This window comes from Nylanderia fulva, unplaced genomic scaffold (genome assembly GCF_048542155.1).
Source record: "Nylanderia fulva isolate GAGA-0341 unplaced genomic scaffold, ASM4854215v1 Scaffold1566, whole genome shotgun sequence".
Classification (NCBI taxonomy): domain Eukaryota; kingdom Metazoa; phylum Arthropoda; class Insecta; order Hymenoptera; family Formicidae; genus Nylanderia; species Nylanderia fulva.
Genome location: NW_028189802.1, coordinates 127 through 7500, shown reverse-complemented (window position 1 = coordinate 7500; position 7374 = coordinate 127). Strand labels below are relative to the sequence as shown.

At 49.0% G+C, this 7374-nt stretch overlaps 1 pseudogene; it reads right to left on the bottom strand.

Moving 5' to 3' along the window:
• Positions 1 to 595: 595 nt before the first annotated feature.
• LOC146723986 (small subunit ribosomal RNA) lies at positions 596 to 1324 on the bottom strand (annotated as a pseudogene; the record flags this gene model as incomplete).
• Positions 1325 to 7374: the final 6050 nt, after the last annotated feature.

Sequence of the window (7374 nt, the reverse complement as noted above, 5' to 3'; positions counted from 1 at the left end):
GCAACGGGAGAGCCGGGGCGGAAGCTCTTTGAAGAAACCGTCGGACCGACACAGTTGACAGATTGGTCGAAATATCATCGATCCCTTCTCTGTGTTATATATATATTATAATAATATATGGGGGTCCTCTCGCTCGGCACTCGCGGTCGCACACCGTGTGTTCTCGGCACGCTGACCGCTGCCCCGCGACAACGGGTAGGGCGCGCGTCGACGAACGTCGTGGGTGCTGCACACACGCGTGCGCGGGCATAGGTTACCACCGGTTCGCGCTCAACGCCGAATCGACGCTCTGTGTGTGTGTGGCCGGAGAATGGCACACACACGAGCGTGATCGCGAAGCGTCTTCGCTCCGAATCGTCGTCGAACACCGCCGGGCGCGCTGCTCTGCTTGCCGACTACTTTCGGTCAGAGAGGCGCGACGGCGTCCGTCGTTATATCAAAACACAACAACAAATTCCGTCAAATCCGTTATTTTCTTTTTCTCTGAGAGCGCCTTTTCAGCGCGTCCATTCAGTCGCCGACTGCTGCGAGCGCGCGTCTCTCCCAAAAGAGAGGACTCTCGACGCAGAGCAGGACCTCCGGAACGTTAATGATCCTTCCGCAGGTTCACCTACGGAAACCTTGTTACGACTTTTACTTCCTCTAAATGATCAAGTTTGGTCATCTTCCCGGCAACATCGGCAATGCCGAGACATTGCCGCGCACCAGTCCGAAGACCTCACTAAATCATTCAATCGGTAGTAGCGACGGGCGGTGTGTACAAAGGGCAGGGACGTAATCAACGCGAGCTTATGACTCGCGCTTACTGGGAATTCCTCGTTCATGGGGAACAATTGCAAGCCCCAATCCCTAGCACGAAGGAGGTTCAGCGGGTTACCCGGGCCTTTCGGCCAGGGAACACACGCTGATTCCTTCAGTGTAGCGCGCGTGCGGCCCAGAACATCTAAGGGCATCACAGACCTGTTATTGCTCAATCTCGTGCGGCTAGAAGCCGCCTGTCCCTCTAAGAAGATTTGTTTGTACGTTGGTAGTAAAAACCCGCCAGCCGAAGCCGGGGGCCTTCGCGATACCATAAGGTACGCCTATTTAGCAGGCTAGAGTCTCGTTCGTTATCGGAATTAACCAGACAAATCGCTCCACCAACTAAGAACGGCCATGCACCACCACCCACCGAATCAAGAAAGAGCTATCAATCTGTCAATCCTTCCGGTGTCTGGGCCTGGTGAGGTTTCCCGTGTTGAGTCAAATTAAGCCGCAGGCTCCACTCCTGGTGGTGCCCTTCCGTCAATTCCTTTAAGTTTCAGCTTTGCAACCATACTTCCCCCGGAACCCAAAAGCTTTGGTTTCCCGGAAGCTGCCCGCCGAGTCATCGGAGGAACTTCGGCGGATCGCTAGCTGGCATCGTTTATGGTTAGAACTAGGGCGGTATCTGATCGCCTTCGAACCTCTAACTTTCGTTTTTGATTAATGAATGAGGGAGAGAATAAGAGCGTTGCGGAAGTGAGTGAGATAGCGTGTATGAGAGTAATTGGTGCGAGACTCCGTAAATTCCTGTTTACGGAGACGAACAAAATTTCAAAGAGTGCGAGTGAGAAAATACTGGACATTGTGAGAGAATATGAGGAACAGATGATGAAAATGTTGTGCAAAAATGAGAGAATACAGGGGAAACTGGATGAGTGTATGCGTCGAGCGAGTCGGGATTTAGCCTACGGCGGAAGTGGAATGAGCTATGCGAGCGTGAGTGCGAAAAATGTTGAAAAGAGCGTGATTGAAAAGGTACAGGAAGTGAATGTGAAAACGAGTGAAAACGAAAGAGAAGAGTTATGCGGTAATAGTGAGAGCGGATGACGCAAGTGCGAGTGTGACAAGTGAGGAAGTAAAGGAGAGAATGATGAAGCATGTGAGCAAGTCACTGAATGTGCGTGTGAAAGCGGTGAAGAAAGTGAGGAATGGAGGTGTAGCGATTGAGACGATGAGCGAGAGTGAGTTGAAAAGAATAAGAGAGTGTGGTCAGTTTAAGAATGCTGGCCTAAAGGTTGAGCTGCCTCGCAAGATAGGCCCAAAGATCATCTTGTACGATGTGCCGAATGATATGGCGAGTGAAGTGTTAATGAGAGAAATGTATGAGAGGAGCTTGAAAGGGCGAGTGGATGAGAGAGTATTTATGGAACGTGTGCGTGTTGTGAGTAGGAATGCGAAGAAAGATGCAACCTGCGGAAATGTGATATTAGAAGTTACGAGTGCAATAAGAAATGTGCTCTGTAGTGACGGACGAGTGTTTGTGCATTGGAAGGCCTTTAGGGTGAAAGAGTTTTTCAGTGTGCTGAGGTGCCACAAGTGCTTCGCATTTGGGCACATGATGCGGCAATGCACCGAAAAGGAAAGACTGTGCCAAAAATGTGGATGTGTAGGACACATGATGAGAGATTGTAAAAAGGAAAGTGTGTGTAGAAACTGTAAGCTGAAAGGGAGCAAATGTGATCACTCGGTTCTGTCCGAAGTGTGTCCGGAATACGTGAGAGCGTTAGAGAGAGAGAAAGCGAGAATAAATGACGAATGAATGGTGCGTGAATGTGGTGCAGTATAACTGCCAGAGAGCGTATGCGGTTATGTGTGATCTGGGTGAGATGATGCGCGAACGTCGAGTGAGTGTAGCACTGCTGCAAGAACCGTATGAAAGGCATGGACGTGTGGTGGGCTTGCCCATAGGTATGGATGTGATTGTGTGCGAAAGTGGGACGGTGAAAGCAGCAGTGGTGGTAAATGACTCTAGGTTAGACGTGATGTGCGTGAGAGAGTGTACGAATAAGCTTGGAGTGAGTGTGTGGTTAAAGGGGGACTTTGGCGAAATGTATGTGGTGTCCATGTATTGCCAGTATGGTAAGTGTATCGAGCCGTACTTGGCGTACATGGACAGAGTATGTGAGACGGCCGGGAGAAAGCGTCTGCTGATAGGTATGGATGCGAATGCCGTCTCTCCCTTGTGGTATAGCAAGGGTGGAGGCAGCAGAGAGAGTGAAGCGCGTGGTAGAGTGATTGAGGAATGGATGATTGCGAGCGGGATGAATGTTGTTGAATGAGCCAAGCGAGTTTTACTCGTTCAGCGGGCCGAATGGGGAGAGTAACTTCGATGTCACTTTTGTGAACGGCGTGAATGGAGGGTGCCGGTATGAGTGGGAAGTAAAGCCCGACTGGGGAGTGAGTGACCATAACGTATTGTTAATACGGATGGTACACAGAGAGAATGTAGGTACGAATGAGGGCATGCGTAGATGGGTGTGCAAGGACGTAGACTGGGAAGGATATATGTGTGATATGCGAGAGAGTGCGTTAGAGGATGCAGCGAGCGCCATAGACAAAGCGGATGCGCAGAGCTGTGTAGAGCGAATGATGAAATGGATCCATAGTGCGAATGATCGATGGATGAAGAGGTGTAAACCTGTGTATGCTAGGAAGCTTGTGTGGTGGACGGATGAGCTTGAGAAACTGAAGAAGGCTGTAGGAAGGAGCAGACGTGCCTACCAGCGTGCGAGAAAGAGGAATGGAAGCAGAGTGGAAGAAAGAATGAATGAATATAAGTATGTTTTGCGGGAGTATAAGGAGGAAATGCGAAGAGTGAAAGAGGAGAATTGGAAGCGATTTGTGTGCGTGACTGGGAAGAGGGATCCATGGAGCGATGTATATAAGGTGTGCATGGGAAAGCGTGATAGGGTAAGATTAAGTGGCATAAAAGTGGGTGATAGAGTGACGAGTACATGGAAAGAAAGCGCGGATGAGCTAATGAAGAGATTCTTCCCGGCAGCAAGGACGAACGTGGCGATAGACGCCAGGGGAGACGTGAGGGAGGAAGAAAAGCAGTTTGAATGGAGCGAAGTGGATGTGGCAGTGAGATCGATGAAAGTGGGTAAGGCACCTGGTATGGATGGTGTGAGTGCTGAGATGTTGCGAGCGATTTGGCGTGCTGTCCCGGTATGGATGAAAAGAATGTATGATGTATGTCTGAATACAGCGTGTTTCCCCCCGGCGTGGAAGACTGCGCGGGTGGTAGTGTTATTGAAGTCCCCCGATAAACCTAGGTCGGACCCTGGGTCATATAGGCCCATTTGACTGCTGTCCGTGCTGGGGAAAGTGTTGGAGCGAATAATGGTTGGAAGACTCGAGCGAACGATGTGTGGAAGAATGTGTGACGCCCAGTACGGATTCGTAAGGAATCGGTCGACCGAGGATGCATGGAATCGAGTGCATGACTGGGTGAATGGGTCGGAGAGAAAGTATGTGTTAGGAGTGTTCGTGGATTTCAAAGGAGCGTTTTATAACCTAGAGTGGGAATGTGTGATCGAGAAATTGCGTGAGGTTGAATGTGAAGAAATTGAATTATGGAAGAGCTATTTTAGCGGCAGGCGTGTATGCATGATGGGTGCGTGTGACACAGTGTGGAAGGACGTAAAGCGTGGCTACCCGCAGGGCTCCATCTGTGGTCCATTTATATGGAACCTAATGATGGATGAACTGTTGTGGCGGCTGCGTGAGAGTGAATGTAAAGTGGTTGCGTACGCGGATAACTTGTTGTTGGTCGTGGAAGGACAGAGCCGAGCGGAATTGGAGAGAAAGGGTACTAAGTGGATGAGAATGGTGTACGAATGGGGAGTGAAAGTAGGTGTAAGTGTGTCTGAGAACAAGACTGTGATGATGTTGATGAAAGGTAGAATGGCTGGGACGAGGCCTCCCAATGTACGAGTGAATGATAGATGCGTGAGGTATGCGAGGAGCGTGAAATATCTGGGTGTTTGTGTGAGTAAAAGGATGAACTACAAGTTGCATCTGGAGTGTCTGAGAAAGAAATGTATGAATGTGGTGGGAAAATTAAGACGCGTGTTGAGAAGTGAGTGGGGTTTGCGAAAGAAAGCTGTGACTGTGTTGTATAAAGGTCTGTTCATGTCGTGTGTGATGTATAGAGCGAGTGTATGGTATGGAGTGATGAGATTTGAATATGCGAGGGAGCTCATAAATAGGTGCCAGCGAGTGGTGTTGAGTGCGTGTCTGAATGTATGTAGAACGGTCTCCACGGCGGCCATGCAAGTCCTTATGGGTGGCTTGCCGTGGGACCTGGAGTGCGTGAGAAGAGGAGTGTTGTATAAGGTGAGAAAGGGAATTAGTATGAGTGAGTATGATGTAGTGAATGATAGTGACTTGCGTGAGAGAGGTGTGGAAGGATGTATGGAATTGGTGAGTGAAAGGCTGTATGAGATGTGGCAGAATAGATGGAATAAGTGCGAGAAAGGAAGAGTGACGTATGAATTTATAAAGAATGTAAGGTTCGCGGGTGAGTGACGAGAGTTCGAGCCTAGCTTGAGCCTGGGCTATATCCTGACAGGGCATGGAAGTTTGAATGAATTCCTGTATAAGCGTGGTCTGTCTGAGATTGAGAGCTGTGCATGCGGAGCGGAGAGAGAGAATTAAAAGCATGTGTTGGTTGAGTGTCCAATGTATGGTGATGTGAGGAACCTGAGTGAGTGGGGTGTGATTGTGCGAGAGAATGGCAGTGTGGATGTGAGTCGCATGTTGGAATGTAAGGAAAGGTATGAAAGTGTTGGTGTGTATGCGAAGATTGTATTTCAGAGAAGGAGGGCGATGCTGAAAGGAGGATAAGAGAAGCCGATGTTCCCGAGGAACATAGGCCGACCACTGCCTGGGAGGTGTAGGCCTCCGAAAGCTGGGAGTGGTCTCGGCCACGAAGATCCAACCAGTGATCTTGACTGGTACCACGGGAGTCGGGTTGCCCAGGGGGATTCGTCCCTCGTCCCGGCAATTGAGGTCGGACTCGTGGGGGTAGTGGTTGAAGCCGCATGCTGGTTAGGGGCTCTCGGGCCTCGACGGGTGAGCAGCGTATCTGCTCGGGCATCAGTCCTGCACAGCTGGTAGAGCGTTGGACAGGCGCTCGCCCCAACCGGTGGGTTGCCGAAGAGTCCTACAAACTCGGAGGCGCTACTGGTAGTTCCTGGCCTGCTGGAACAAGCTGATTGGGCTTATCCCAATTCCGCACCCATGGGGGTCGTGTGATTAAGCTCTCTGAGCAGGTACCGCACGTTAAATCAACCACGGACATCTGTTCCTATCTACTTTCCCCAGGAGGCTACTGACGATTCGACAGTAGTACGGGTATGACGCACCCGGGGCCCGAGGTCCCTTTCAAGCCAGGATGGGAGGCATCGTGTCTGGGGCTGCATGGCCGCGGGGAGGTTAAGTTGCGCGACCGCAAACGATCCCCCAGGGGCACCTGGCGCAACCTCTGTGGTATATAAGTCGCCTTACCCAGGTGATGAAGGCTCTGCCTGAGTGGACATTTTTTTCCTGCCATACTCGTGGGATATACATGGAAAGAACAAAACTCAAACAAAAACACAAAAACTTGGCTGATACTTTGGTAACGACTAATGCTGGCACGAAAGTAACCGAAACTCTGAACGCCGAAAAAGAGAGAAAAAGAGAATTGCTGTTTGCGCGAAGGGGATCTGTAAGTAGATCACCACCTCCTTCGGGTAGTACCCAAAAAAGACACTGAAGAGACGCATGAAGGGAACACAAGGCTGAGTGATTCTGAAAATGAGAAGGATGGATATGAAAGATTAGAACAGAGCACAGGAGTAAATGAAGTAGAGGAGATGATGGAGACAAGGAACAGCTCGAGACATTCATGATTTAATGATAACAACAAAATAACAAAATCTGCAATAAAATACATATTGTCCAAATGGGCAGTACTAGAAAATAGACTACATAATGTAGTTTTAGAAAAAGAAAATGGAAAGCTGCTTACCAAGCTGTTGCTGACTTAGGCCTAAAGGACTCTCCTATGCTCATGTTACGGCAGGAACTCCAAGGACTGCTACAGGTGCTGTAAAAGAAAAAGAAAGAGGTCAGATACTACGCACAAAGTAGTACTAATTAAACCTATAAAAGAAGACGAAGATGCGAGAACGAATAGTGAAATAAAGAAGGAGGTTATAAAGGAACTGACAAGTACAAATAAAAGGCTGAGGATAAAGGCAATAGGCAAATGAGAGGAAAAGGAGTAGTGGTGGAGGTGGATGAAAGGACGGGGACTTTGTGAAAAGAATAAACCTAACAACAAAGAAATTGAAAGTAGAGGAGCCAAGGAAATAAATCCTACTCTTATAATTTATGACGTAGACAGGGAATATAAGTTTGAAGATCTCAAAGAAGATTTCATACTTAAAACTGTGACGATCCGGATCCAATCGAATAGAAGAATACAAAAAGGATTGTGTGGGAGTAACTATGACTCTCTCGGTCCTCAAAGCAACACGCTGCGATGGTACTTAGAGAGAGTCGTGGTTGGTTCGTGATGCG